The following is a 12,429-nucleotide window of genomic DNA, read 5'->3' on the forward strand; positions in this document are numbered from 1 at the left end:
TTTGTAATATAAGGATACAACTTTTCAGAGTGGTGATTGTGTTGTCATGTCAAAGCCCTTTAAGTCAGAGCATATAGTTTTAGGATTAGATGATACGTATTAGATGGCGATGACTATATGATTTTCCTGTTGCTTTTCTGCATTTTATGTAGCGTTCTAACCTCCAAGTCTGAGGCCATAGTTTTGAGTTGGAAAAGGATGGAGATTCCACCTCAGGTCAGGGTTGAGTTGCAGTGGAGGAGTTTAAGATTCCCAGGGTTTTGAGTCGGAGATTGACATGGATTTATCGGTTGGTGTCATGTCTGCAATGATTGCACTGGATCGATCTATGTTCCTACCCTCACCCAGGGTCACAAGTTCTGGGTAGTGACTGGAAGAATGAGATATAAGCGGCAGAGAGATGAGATTCTTTGAAAGGGCGTCTCTCTCTTAGAGATAGAGTGAGGAATTCAGTAATTTGTTAGGATCTTGGAATGATGCCACTACTCCTCCCCATTAACAGAGGTGGTTCAGGCAATGGATGGATGGATGAATCAGCATTTGAGCATTCTTGCATTTAGAGAAACACTGCTAGATTTTTAACATAAGCTCTTAAACTGAAATGTTGAGCATAAAGTCACATAAAATGGAAACATCTAAGAAAAAAAAATACTCCAAATTATAATTCCTGGGTTGGTTTCCACCACTGCGGGGGAAATTTCATCAGCACCAGAGTGGGAAAATGTTGTGGGAGCTGAGAGAAGAGATCCGTGTGGTTGAAATGTGGCCACACGCACACACATAAACACACAAAGGTGATGCATCCCACTGAGGCAGAGCTGTGGATGGAGAAAGAGCTCCCCGTGTGAACCACCATGTTTCCTATGTACCTCTTACGGCAGAGCGGATTTACCACAACACTGTCAGAACACATCAGCTGCAGTAGCCCTGATGACCTCCACACTCAGGCTCTCCCAGCACAGCCCTGGAGACACACCACAGGCCTGTTGCTTTAGTCCTACTCCCAGCGGCCTGCTCAGCCTGCCTGGGTCTCAGCACAGTGGAGAGGGCTCCCTAACACAATACTCCCACCCCTCAGTTTAATCTAGGGGAAAAATGATGACGTGGATTAAGCATTATCCATGCTGGCGTTTGGGAGACTAGACAGAAATAACAGCAAAGGGTCACATGGGACATTGCAAAAAGTTTTTTTTTAAAGGTTGCTCTATTGTAGCTGGAGCAGAAATGGCATTGAGCCCTTGAGCTATAGCTCCTGCTGCTTTGTGAGAAGAATAATATCCTCTGAACATGCCCACTGACCTCTTTGGGTTGAGAGACTCAACATATTCTGTAATGTCTTCCTTCTACTAGGTGGCTAAAAATGTGTCATGTCATCACTATATTCTCTTCTCACAATGGTATGCAGCCTGTCAACAGAGTGAAAGTATTCTTGGTTGTCACCTGTTCTTTTAGAGATGAAGAGGCATGAATTTCTGTCGGGTCAGGAGCAAGAATGCAAAAGAAGCAGTGAGAAGTAGAGAGATAAAGACACATGCATGTGGCTTGACTGACACCGGTTCAGGGTTACGACCTGTCTGCTTTGCCACTTTCTATTACACAGGGGAAATGTAAATCATTGCACTGAGCCTTGGTGAGTTTTCTGTTGAATGGGACAGCTACTGAGTTGGGGATTTCGAAGGTTTTTCCCCCTAAAGTAGACACTTAACAAGGGCACAAAGTGTCCTTTTAACAGCCCGCTGGTCAGTGGACACAGCGTCATGACACCAAACCCTGGAGTGACACAAATGATATGTTGTTACCAGCTTGCAGACATCACAGGCAAGGATGAGGACAAATGGAGTAATTTTGCAAGTACATCCTAGCAGGATGGTCAGTGGTAGGGTTTATTGAGTCAGCCGAGGCAAGAGACTTAAATAGTGGCAGTATTTTGGAATAAACATTATAATTTTTGAGTTGTATTAAAAAGAAAGCATGCCAAATGCTTATTTTCACCAGTTTCTCACACTTTTGTTTAACACTATTCCTGTCATTGATAAGATATTCTGTCAATCAATGCTTTTACTGTTACACAGTAAGGAGCATTGTTATATATCTAATTAAATAACACAGCGTGTTAGGTCCAAAGCAGACAAATATAAATATGTGATTGGTGTTTTTATATGATTATGATCAACATCCATTCATGCTGATTAAAGAAAGAATGAATAGGCGCAGAAGCTGTGACATCTCTTGTTGCAGTGACTAATCTGTTCCATCATGTAAATATAGTCTATAATTTGCACACTTTTTTCCACAACATTAATGTGTGTTTGCTACCTTTGGAAACGTTGCAATTTCAAGAAGAACTTAAATAACTTAATCTACACTTTCTTAAATGAAAATTAAAGCAGTTTGCATTTTTACACCCATCTGCAGATACCGTCCGCATTACTAAGATTTGAAATTCATGGCAAAAACATCCACAAAAGATGAGTAAGAAGCAAAGATAGCCTCTGATGAGGAAAGTTTGCATTGTTTTAATGCTTGTGTTTACTTCTTCTTTATGTCAGAGCCTACATGAATGGACCAACTGGTTGTTCTATATATTTTCCCTCTGCTCCCTGTTCACAATAGAGTTATGGTATGTAGAAGATGTTCTCCAAAGCTCTTTGTAGGACCAGCACACAACCATGCCAGTCCCTTGAATTTCAGGTCATTTTTAAGCCATCCAGAGACAATATTATAGTATTTTATTTTGCTATAGCATGGTATATTATCACTTTGGATAACTGTGCTTCTGTGAAAAAGCCCTGAAAATAACTACAGACACACACAGTTAGCAATTAGCTGGTAAACATTTCCCTCAAGACCAGCGAGAGACTAAAAGCAGAGCTAAAAGAGGGGTGATTTAGACATATATTAGCCAACTAGCCAAAATTGGCTTCAAGTGAATACTTTTATATTTTGTATAAAAGTTGATGGTTATATTAAACATCATCGATCCATCCATCCATTAAAGTCCAGGTCAGAAGAAGAGCCACTGAAAGATATAATCTCTGTAGTGTGTCCTGGGCTGCCTCGTGGTTTCCACCCAGTTGGACATGCTCAAAATATCTCACCTAAGAAGCCTCCTGTTCAGATGGTTGTACCACATTAGCTGGCTCCTTTGGATGTGGAATAGCAGCAGTTCTACTTGGAACCACTCCCAGATGAACAAGCTCCTCGTGCTTTCTCTAAGAGAGAGCCAAGATACCCTTCCAAGGAAGCTTATTGGTAACCACCCTACTACTACCAACAGCTAGTGGCCATAGATAAGTGCGAGCATGTGGACTGACCAGTAAAACCTAGTATTTCTGCTCAGCTCTGTCTTTACCACTGCAGACTGTCTGCATTACACCAGGCCGTCTGTCATTCTTAAACTCTATCTTTCCCCCAAATACCTGAACTTCACTTGAGGAAATAACTCCTGTAAAGCCCTTTTCTAGCTTGGAACCATGGTTTCAGACTTGGAGGTGCTAAGTTATCACTTGACTGCCAATCGCCACAGTGCAAGCCCGAGGTCACTGCTCGATGAAGCCAACCGCAGCACCGTATCATCCATCAAAAATTATGAACAGAATTGGTGATAAATAGCAGCCCTGATGTTGGAATACACCCACTAGTGACAACAACACTGGCTTAATGCAATGTGAACCAAGCTCTAACCATAGCTGTACAGGAACCAAAATTATCTTTGACAACATGAAATTCCAGTTGTTAAACTAATTTAAACATATTTGGATCAGTCCTACATACAACAGAAACAGAGCACCATCAATCTAATACACAGGTGAGCAGTGTTTTTTTTTTTTTTTTCATGTTTGTTGCGTGAGCAGCAAAGGTTGCAGAGCCAGTCTGCAGACAGCTGGCTTCAACATGTCTGATCTCGTATTACAGGTGTGAAAATATAAACTCAAGCATATTAAGCCTGTTTTTCCCCACCAATGCGTGCACTCTGTGTCATCTCCTTAAACTATCTGTAGTTATTTAATGTCAAAAAAACATGTTTGGGAGGGGCTTTATAGTCTCACAACAGCCTAAAAAAGTTGAATGAATACAGAGCCATTGTTTGCAAGCTTGGGAACGGGGTTCCCAAAGGACAAGACATGACAGAAAACAGGGACTGTGATCAGGGTATTTGGGTTTACACTAGCATGTGGTTCTCATTGCTGCGGCATAGTGAGTGATCATTGTGTACTAAAGCTTTAACTGGCCCCAGCCTTGCACGTGAGCTGATCAAAACCACATGTTCCAGTGCGATTGTGTCTGTGGGCTTGTAAAGATGGAGCTTTGGCTGAAGAGCTGCATTTGGCTCACACAGACATACAGAGCACTTTCTGCATATTAAAAACATTTTTTCCACTCTTGGCTGATGCAACGTAGTACAACTTCCACATGGTGAGTATTTTCCCTGACTAAGGGGTTTGGGATCTGATTTATAGTACAGCACCGTTGTTCAAATGAATCTGAGGAGTGAGGCTTTGTTTTTCTAAGAGCCCTCATTGAGTTAATATTCCAACAGCAATCAAAGAAGAAAGGAAGTTATTAAACTGATTATCCAGGCTATAAGCAAAAGACTATTTGGAGGCACTGAGAGATTCTTTGCAGAGTTACCATTAAGCTCAAAAAGATAGGCTGAACTATTTCTACATAATTATTTTAATTTAGCAGCCTTTGAAATGCAAAGATTCTGTTTAAAAAACTGTTAGGACATCTGCTTTGTATTTCCACAAGCATTTTTCTTGGTCTCGCTGCTTTAAAAAAAACAAGCTATGATCTATTTCAGATAAAAACTCACAAAATGTCCTAAATAATAATTATAAAGCTTATGATTGCACGTTTTTATTGTTTCCAAAATGTTTCTTCTTGTCCTGCGTTGGCGTGCAAATTTGTAATTCGTGAAAAGTTTTCTTACACTTAAAAAACCACTTAAAATGTAAAAGTCGATTAAGAGCTTGTCCAAAAATTGAAGCAAAGAGGGAAATTAACAATCAATATCAGTTAGCCTATATTTCCACTGCTCCACCTGGTAACTTTCATTGGTGTTTATAGTTTGTTTAATAAATGATCTTTTATTCAAGTTAACATTTTGTGTTCACATACCCTGAACCACTGTGTAAGACAAATGGGGTCTTGTCCGGGATTTGAACCCAGAACCTCTGACAGCCCTCCACTTGTTTATCTGGGCTGGCTTTTATAGTCTGAAAGGTCCAGGCGAGCTGCATCATCTCCCGACCCTCCCATGTCAGCCAGTTATTGGTAAGAGTGTGGCAGGACTTTCCTGGAGACTTTGTTATTTCACTCCTACAAACATATGAAATCATCTTTAATTCAGTCCACATGTTTTAAAGATATTCATTACATAGATCACATCATTATATGTCAGTTAATCTATAAATGTTAGATGTGTGCTAAAGCATAAAGCAACTTTTCAATTTTAAGTTGTATTACTTTTAGCTACAATTAGCCTATTTAATGTAAAAACAAACAAACAAACAAACAAACACACACACAAGCAAAAAAGCAAACCGAAAGAATCCACTACTTATAGCTTTATGCTGTTCTAATAATCATTTCAACTGTGCATTAAATACATTTTCAGTTATTTTTCTTTTAGATGTTTGTTTTAGTCTTTTATTTATAACTTTCTGTAAATCTGTTGCTTAAATGTGTTACCTTTTCCTTTTAATTCTGTCCATGACCTACCTTTTCTTAATGTTTTTTACAGTTATCACTACAAGCAATCCCATATGTAAATCCAGCATCTTAAGCTTTTTCAACTGTAAACCTTTTTAAATAAGTGTATTCCATTATTTTGATAACTTCTTATTTGATTCTGGGGGTGAATGGCTGGAGCCTATCCCAGCTATCATAGTGGAGTCTACCTTGGACATGATATTATAAGTTTATACTGGTTAACTGTTTACAACTTTAAGTGCCATTTTAACTTTTCAGCTTTCTGTCATTATACTCACCTGAAAGCTTCAACCATTTGTTTATTGGCTTTATTTTTGAAACAATGGACTTTCACAGCTGATTCCTGAAGCATTTCCCAATTGCTTTCTATTCCATCAGTACTGCAGAAACATTAAGATTCAAATGTGAATTAGTCAAATCTATTTTGTATCATCTGAGTTTCTCCACAAGACCTGAATACCTGACTTACACTAAAAGGTGAGTATATGACGATGAGGTGTTCAAGGGAGTGGTATGTGTTAGTTGGGTGATAAACGAGGGACCGTTTGTGGGCTGGCCGAGGTGTTCACAGTGTTGCTGCCCTGAAGTCCCCTGGAAAAAAGCCAGCTGCAACCTCACGGAGACATTGTGTGCCTTATCTCCAGCAGCCAGGATGCTGATTACAGGGCGACAGTAGAGGCATGCGCATATATCCTGGTCTGTGTCAGAGACGGTATGGCTGTGCATCTGCCTCCATGGCACCACAGACATTCACAAAGTCATTATAATGTCACTCACTGTAATAGGATGGTGGACTTTTGAGGCAGCAATGTTTGACAAATACTGTTTCCTTGGATACTGGTGGCATCAGGTTGCAAAATTGTTTTAGGTGATGCTAGCACTCTTTTATTTGTATTTTATACAGCCAACAATATCTTTGTTGGCTTAAAATCTAAATGCACATAGACTCTGTCAGCAGTAGACTTTTAATGTACCTGGTTTAAATACCCAGAGTTTTTAGGTTTATTGTACATACAAAATATTATAGTATATTATAATATTATATTATAATAAAAGTCAAGTGTTATCTTGTTATCAGTGGTCTTGCTGTTGTGTCATGGATCAGCTTTGCTATCAAGTTTTGTACACATCGCCATCACATTCTTTAGACCTCAAAGTCCATTGTTTACCAGTGGTGCTAGTTTCAGTCAAATGTACGCTTTATGCATCATCTCCTGATCCTCCCATATAAACCTTATAAAGAGCCTCTACTCTTTATAAGGTTGTGGAAACCTGTAGTCAAGTGAGACCAAAGTAGTCACTTGGATGAGTGATGAAGTGTTTCTCCCCCTGAAAACGCTACATCCAGATGAACAGAATCAACTTTTGGGGGGTTCTTCATTTGGAATTATTCCACTTTTTACATTTATAGCATTACATATACAGTAATGAGCAAAAGTCTTGAACTACCCATCATTTCTTCATATTTTGCTTCTAAGGAGCCAGACTTGTAAATTGTTAAAATTGTCTTGAGTAATACATCTTCAAGCTTTCTAAAGGTGTTTGAAAGTTTTTCTTTGGACATTGGCTGCTTTTTCACTCATTTTGTCCAGTCTGTGTAAATGACGATTTTCAGAGACTGTTTTGTTCGTTTTGTTCATTTGTTTGTTGGATAAGCGGAAGACCATGGATGGATGGGAACCATTTAACACTAACTTGTGAATCAAACACAAAAAGGCACCTAACTCAAAACATTTAAATCAACAAAAAAACAACAACAAAACAAAACGTTATATTAACTAATCGCTCCACATGTGGCCAACGCCTGGTATGCCAGATTATAGTCAAACCCTGAAGAGAGGTACAAGAGTGAGTTTCTACAACAATCTTTGGAGGCTCTGTCATGGTTTGGGTCAGCATTTCAGCCAGGAGTGTTTGGAATCTTGTCAAAATTGATCAAGTATGAACACAGAAATGTGTAATGCTATCTAGGAAATATCTGATTGTCTTAGAGAATTCAGGCTACTCATGTGCCAAATAAAACAAAGGAGGCGTGGCTCAAGACCCATACAATACTTGGTTCTCAGATACAATTCCCTGCATAGAGTAGAACAGAAAAGAAATCTGAGAGGAGTTTAATGAATAATAACTTCAGTGTTTGTGTCTTTCCCACATTTTTCAATCATAGATTAATTTTACTCTCCTGGGATGAATAGTCACACTTATGTCAAACAAGTGGGATGTTAAAGGTCCTGAGATGTGTCAGCGTGTCAGCTGAGAACTGGACTGCTATTTCTGAAACTCTGCAGCTGCGAAAGAAAAGTGGCAAGAAGGTAAGTTAATGATTTGTGTCAACTATATTTGCTTCACAGGAATGTGACACCAGACACACAAGCAAAAAGTAAAATTTGACCCATGAACTCTCTGACTCTGGTTAAAAAAGACATTCCACACAGGTGTGTGCCAGAACAACAGACTTGTCTCTGCTCTAGATGTTTCCACACATATTTCTGATACAAAAAGGGGAAATACTTGAATACAATAAATGTCAGGAGATAAAGGAAACTGTACAAATACAATGCTTGCTTTTAACATTGAAGAGGATTAACGCTCAGCTGTTATCAAGTGCCTCCAGCAACCTCCAGGCTTTCTGTTTGTCTCCTCACCAGTTTGGCTCTCCTTTTGATCCACAGAAACAGAGCTCATGAAGCTCTTGCTCCCTTTTTCATACACTGGCAGTAAAAAAAAAAAAAAAAAGACAGCATTAGCTTTTTATTTCAGTGTCCAGTTCTCTTTTCAGGAGAAGAAGGCCTGTCGCAAATAGATTTAACCCTCTCAGGCTCAAATTAAACTTTTTGTTGCTAATGCACAACCAAGTCCTGCAGTGGTACTTCTGAGTAAAAAAAACCTCATAAATTATGTATGTGGGGTAATCAGGTTGTTAGTTTTTAACTGTTGCAAATCGGCAACGCCTGCCTTGAGAGGGTTAATTACATCCTGAACTAAATGCAAACAAGAAAATGTTTGAAACTGAAAGCAGACATTTGGTGCACATACAGTATTACATCAATAATGAAGTTCAGCTGGCTTATATTGCCAATTAAATGAACATAAGTTTAAATTTATTTATGACAAATTAAATTTATGTCATTATTTGTTTTTGGTTTTTTAGGTCTTCATTGTTGCAAAATATAGAACTACATATGGATAAAACAGCAAGCTGCAATCAAACCTCTTTTCCCTCCCTCTTTTTAGTGACTGCAAAAGGGCTAAAAAGTCCACTAAAGTGTTTAGACAAGGGGATTACATCTACATTTTCTATCAGTATTCAATAATCTTACAAGCTCTTTGGTTTACCAGCTGACTAAGACATTGTAAAATCTAACTTTAACCTCAGACTATTTGCCTTTTATCCTGACACTTAGATGCAATATCTCTCTTTTGCTTTAGGTTGAAGATGACCGCCTGCAGCAGAACAGAAAGTCTGGCAGCACCTGTCTCTGCTGCTGAGCAGGGGGATCTCGACCCGCAGACCACCAAGGCTGCTAGATGTTAGCCGAGATTACAGTACATTCTTCGTCTACTTATAAATCTTCCCAATTGCTACATCTTACAATTTTTCATAGTTTCTGAAAAGTAACTCTGTCACGTCATTGTCAGTTACGTCTATGGATTGTTGTAAAGTTCTGCAGAGTTTCTGTAGTTAAGAATCATGCTACAGTGTCCTGGCAGGTCCATAAGGATTCTCAGAGTCAAAGACATATGTGTATGTTTATTTTAAGTGACTTGAAGACTTCACAGCTCCCAAACAATTGAAGTCAGGCAATAATCGCTTTCCTGTATGTTTGCAAGGCATATACCTGTCATGGCTGGGGCGGCAGTCGTGTGAAGGGTGAGAAAGGAGGATCCAATAGCAGACAATGGCGGAGGTGCAAGTGGGTTTATTTACAGTGCACAAAACCAAGGTGTGAGCAGAACCGAACATAAACCTAAACTGGGAAAACTAATGCAAAAGGGAGGACATGAAACGAGGAGCAGAGCGACACTAAGAAACATGGAATAATGCTGACTACATGGAATTAAACAGACGACACGACAGAGAGCACAGGAAAACACAGGGCTTAAATACACGGGGAGTAATCAGGGAATGGGCCACAGGAGGGAGACAGGGGAGAGGTAAAACTGAACACACTGACATGAGACAAGAACTTTCAGAATAAAACAGGAAACTAACAGACACAGAGAACCAGACAGGACACTGAACTTGACAGGCAGACTCATGAGCAGACACAATAACACCATGGACAGACAGAGGGAACACAGGCCTCATCCAGGCCTCAGTCGTCAGCTTCACCACCAACACCATCATCTAGACTCCAGGGAGTCTTTTCTTATATATTATCACTGTTCTGTTCTACTATGATGGGTCATCGGAGTCTAATCATCAATTACATTATTTTTCTATATCAATAAATCATGCTTAATTCTTCCAAACTATTTTTTTCTCATTGAACTTACATTGTTTATTCCGCTGTTTATTTTTTCCATCATTTTTTTTTTACTTTGTTGATACTACAGAGCAAGAATGGGCTTCTCATGTTATGCTTTAGAGTTGTCATCTTCATTTGGTGTGATCTAACCACCGGTGGCTATTAGATGGTGCAGCACCAAAAACTGCAAAACATCAATTGGACATTGGTGCAGTGGTTAGCCTGATTCTTGGTTTGACCCAAAACTAGTAGATAATATAGAAGTAGAAGCTTCAACATTAGCATTTTGGCTAATGCTTGTAAGCCTGGTTAACATTAATAAACTGTGGGAGTAAGCCATACATCATCATATTATTCATTAGTAATTCGGAAATACAGAAAAAAAAATGCTATAATTTCTCTAATTTCAGGTTACTTGTCAGTGAACCTGTTGGCCAGCTAAAAGTGTGTGATATATATTAGCTAGCTAACTAGACAGCCTTCAGTTAATACATTTTTCTTTTGGGAGATATTTTGGATTTTTCCAGTTTAGTTAAGAATAGTGAGTTATTCTCTAAAAAGTAAGTTCCACTATGCTTTCTTGTCATCATCTTTTTGTAAATGCAATGCTCTTTAGGACCATATTATGTTAATAAAATATTACTTGCTACTGATTAATAATTTTATTTTTAATCTTAGTTCTTCAGAGAAAATAGGTGCTGTGGCTGTTGAGCACAATGTCAGTTACAATGTCAGCAACAATGTCAGTTACAGTCAACCATCAATACAATTTTCTCTGCATTGCTTAACTTCTTTCTGATAACTCGTCCATGTGCTGAAGCAGTTGAAGAACTCTCGAGCTTTTCCTCTTTCTGCTATAGCAAAACCTGCAATCCATCACCAACTTCCTGTTTGTGCAGAGGCTCAGTTTACATGCTTCCTGTATATGCCAGAGGACTTCCCTCACGACACTCTGGATGCACTGACTCTTTCAACAGCCTGCTTATCTCCGAGGCACAGAGTGACACAAATACAGGCTTAAGATTCCCTGGTGACAGATGCACACACCTCAAAAGAAAGGCATCTTTACAAAAAAAAATTCCATGAATAAATAAATGAGTACTGGTTCAAATACAGGGCAGTCTTCATTATCCAGCACATATTTCTGATACATTTTAAAGTCATGAAATAGTTTTTGAATGGGAGTTTGCCTTTTTTCAAGTGAAAATCTGTGACAGGGGCTTTGACAGATTCTCTGGTTCAGTCAAATGTTTATTCAAATGATTTCCAGAAAAAATATCATCTTCTATTTGGGCTGAATACAGAAAGTAAGGCTGCCAGTGCTATGGATGAATCATAATATTTGATTGCTACTATTTTGCCCACTTATTCTTTTCCATTTTGAAAGCACCATTGACACTTTACCTTGGTGTTGACAGAACCTTTCCGGTTTGGGCTCTTGTTTACTTCTCTCACTGATCTCTTGCCATCATTGGGATCTGCCAGGAAAAGCTACAGACACCTCCACCACAGCAAACTCTGTCAGGCAGTCTCAGTGAGAACAAAGAGAGAAGAAAGTATGCCAAAAGTTAGTGTGTGGTATAAAAGTGCTGATCTTGTGTGTTAATCAGGGGGAAGAAGTGCTGAGATTGCTCATAATGCCTAATGGTTCAAATCAGCCTTAGGATGTATGGTAGTGGGTTATAAATACCACAGCTGCTAAGATGATGCAACTAAAGTGCTACTTGTGACTGTAAAGTTTTGAGACTCTTGTGCAGGCAGACCCAGCTGGTTATCGACTGATAGCAAGGTAACGCTCCCTCTGGTCTTTAATGGTACAATGTTTAATTCATAGACAGGCCACGACTCCCGCCAATGCTTTCATGCTCAGGTTAAATGTATCTGAGCAAAAAAAGCAACTGCCTTACTACATGCTAAAATGTGTCTACCTTAATTATTTAGGACTGCACACAATGACAAGACTGTAGAGCAAAAAAGTCAAGTTAGAGAAAAAAAACTCTTAGGTTGATAGCATTATGGTAGCAGGGGTTTTTATGTGTGTGTGTGTGTGTGTGTGTGTGTGCTGTCCATGAGCAGTGATGTTATTCAGCTGGTGCACTTGGCCTAAGAGCATGTGAAGTGGTGCTTCACACAGAGAGGTGATCTGCCAGATGTAAGTCTTCATAAAATTCACAGTGCATTTGCCACTGTAGTCATTCAGGCAGGGGCATCCTCAGCAAGGACATCACTAGACTAAACTGGAGTA

General features: G+C 39.2%; 1 long non-coding RNA gene across 1 annotated transcript; it reads left to right on the forward strand.

Annotated features, from left to right (window-relative positions):
• The first annotated feature begins 4,318 nt into the window (after window positions 1–4,318).
• Window positions 4,319–10,402, forward strand: LOC146560013 (uncharacterized). Its single transcript, XR_014888321.1, has 3 exons — window positions 4,319–4,416; window positions 7,883–8,027; window positions 9,145–10,402. It is a non-coding gene; the product is annotated as an uncharacterized LOC146560013 (long non-coding RNA).
• The last annotated feature ends 2,027 nt before the right edge of the window (window positions 10,403–12,429 follow it).

The sequence above is a fragment of the Mchenga conophoros genome, linkage group LG14 (genome assembly GCF_057382185.1).
Source record: "Mchenga conophoros isolate Kocher_MC1m ecotype Shallow Benthic linkage group LG14, M_conophoros_male_GT1.1, whole genome shotgun sequence".
Taxonomy (NCBI): domain Eukaryota; kingdom Metazoa; phylum Chordata; class Actinopteri; order Cichliformes; family Cichlidae; genus Mchenga; species Mchenga conophoros.